This window comes from Octopus bimaculoides, chromosome 4 (genome assembly GCF_046866305.1).
Source record: "Octopus bimaculoides isolate indiv1 chromosome 4, ASM4686630v1, whole genome shotgun sequence".
Lineage (NCBI taxonomy): Eukaryota > Metazoa > Mollusca > Cephalopoda > Octopoda > Octopodidae > Octopus > Octopus bimaculoides.
Genome location: NC_142931.1, coordinates 146,926,343 through 146,929,468, shown reverse-complemented (window position 1 = coordinate 146,929,468; position 3,126 = coordinate 146,926,343).

Sequence of the window (3,126 nt, the reverse complement as noted above, 5' to 3'; positions counted from 1 at the left end):
AAAGAGAAAAAAGTAGTAGTAGTAGTAGTGTTGCTATTATTATTATTATTATTATTATCATTATTATTATTAGTAGTAGTAGTAGTAGTATCGCCATTGTTGTTGTTTTTGTTGTTATCGTTATGTTGCAAAGATTTGAATTTTTCTGATATTTTCCGCCTTTCTCTTCGTCCCATGCAGACAAAATCAGAAAATTTATGGGAAACACATGTAGCACATACTTCAGATTCCGAGCATCTGTTTACGGTGAGTAATATATAAATATTCTTTTCTTCTTTTTCTCTTTTACTTGTTTCGGGCATTTTTACTGCGGCCATGCTGGAGCACCGCCTTTTAGTCGCAGAAATCGACCCCTGGTGCTTGATTAGGATGGTGGTGTGGAGAGGGGCAAACACACACACATGAATATATACATATATATATATATATACGTCGGGCTTCTTTCAGTTTCCGTCTCGAGTCTTTCAGTTTCGGCCCCAAGCTATATTAAAAGACATTTGTCCAAGGTGCTACGAAGCGGGACTGAACTCGGAACCATGTGGTTCAGAAGCAAGCTTCTTACCACACAGCCACGCCTGCACCTGCGTGTGTGTGTGTGTGTGTGTGTGTGTGTGTGTGTGTGTGTGTGTGTGTGTGTGTGTGTGTGTGTGTGTGTGTGTCATATAAATGTTACAAAAACAAAATAGAAACTACACGTGGAAATGTAAGGGGAAAAAAAATAAGCGAAAATGCACATTGGAAATCAAAAAGAAGGTAAGGCTTTTTATGAAAAGTAACGATAGATATACACAATTAGATGAACTGAGATAGGAATAAAGGTAATAAAGGTCATTATTGTGAGTTGTTAAAGAGATTCAAAAGCATACCGGTTTCGTAATAATACTAGTCATTGCTTTGAATGCACACCGATTACTGAACGATGTCAGGTCTACCAGCCCCTGAGTAAAATGATTATGTGTAAGGGAGGTAAGTAGTTCTGGATTTGGTGCAATTAGGGTAGATATAGATCTGTAATGTGAATGGTGTATGGGATGTATGGGGGTTAGTGGTATTAACTGAAAGGTTAGTAGTGTTCTGCATTATGTTATGTGTTCATATTTACTTGTGGAAGATATTTATTGATGAAAGTTGTCTCTTTATTCATTCTTTGTTGTATTGGGGTGTTTTATGAACATTGATAGAAGGGGAAAATTAGGAAATTAGGATTAAGATTCCTCGCACACCTTTCTATGTGTCCACTGACCTGTATCTGTTTGTATTGTTGGTAGCGGATTTGTTCTTTGTGGAGAGTGGTTCTTCTACGGAGTGATATTCCTGTTTGGCTAATATAATTATTACAACACCCTAAGCATGTAATGGCATAGATTAGATTTTCCGAGGCACAAGTGAAATTTGATTTAATCTTAAATATTTCACCTTTGATATATATATATATATATATATATATATATATATATGTAGTTTTAGGGAAACGAACCAAGGTTCATGAACTCATCAATGAAAATCCACTCTGTGTGTATATATATATATATATATATATATATATATATATATATATATATATATATATATATATATATATACATATATACACACACACATACAATAATGGACACAGATCCACTAATCCGCAAGCAGCTATTTAGCGAAGCTAACTTTTCGTTTAGCGGATTAGCGTTTTCGCTCACTTTGGAAACCGTTGGTGGACCAATCAGCTTCCGCTAAATTTAGTTTCGCTAACAAAATTCATACACACACACATGCATATAGTCTATATATATATATTTATATATATATATTATGAATGAAGGAAACGGAAAATTGAGTTAGCAAGAATCTTTATTCAACACAACTATCGTTTCGACCCATCTTGCATCTGTCCCTTGTGGGTGGGATACTGTGCAACTGGTTGCGCTGCATCCTCCAGTGCAAAATATATCACATTGGGTGTCTTGTTTTAAATAAGATGCCTCGCCAAATCTACATCGCTTCGCTTGGCATGTTGTTGTCGCCAGTAGGGTGTTGACTGTAATATTAGTGGATAGGTACAATTTCCCGGTTATAACCGATTAATGTGTCCGGTTGCAGTTCATTGTGAGTACCTGGCATAGAGTAAAGTAATACACGATAAAAAATAGAATAATGTCAAAAGTAAACAATTAAAAGATAAAATGAAGAAAAGTAAGTAAACACGTCTTGACATGAACACATATATAGACATACATATATACATATCTACATATGTGGTCATGTCAAACGAAACTGAGTATATTTAGCGAAGTATATATATTATTTCAAACAAGACGCCCGATGAGATGCATTCTGCACTGGAGGAAGCAACACAACCATTTGTACAGTATCCCACCCACAGGGGACAGATGCAGGATGGGTGGAAACGATCGTTCTGCTAAATAAAGATTCTTGCGAACTCCATTTTCTTTCCTCATTCATTATAAAATCAATGAACGCTGCAAAATTCCATTGACACTTATATCAGGCAGCCTAAACAGTGAAAATTCTTTAATCGGCATACCACGAATCGTATACCCAAGGTCCAAATAATCACTTTTGTACATATATATATATATATATATATATATATATATATATATAACATATACATACACATATATATGTGTGTATGTATATGTGTGTGTATATGTATATTTATATACGCGGGAAATTTAACTGACGACTTTTGGTGCTGCCATCTACAGTTACTTTCGGAGTAAGAGAGGGAGAGAAAGAGAGTTTACCAAGAAATAAAAGGGATGTGAAGTGTCCCTCTGAGAGGAGAGAACCGCTGAGGGTTTACAATTTTTTTTTTTTTTTTGCTTGTTATTATTATGAGAAGCCTGTTTTGTACGAGTAAGAGAACATGAAATAATATTTCCATATAATTCACTTTTTGAGTCCTCTATTAACTGTAGATAACGTTATTTCACCCTTTTATGAGCTCCTTAATACTACACAACTTAGGATCATGGAATTAGTTGTTCTATGTTCCTTTAAAACAGTTAGGAATTATATACGATCGATTCTCTTTTCTCTTTCTATTTCAAGCGAATTATTCAAATCGTACGCTATGTCTTACCATCGACCGTTGCATGTATATTTTTGTAGATA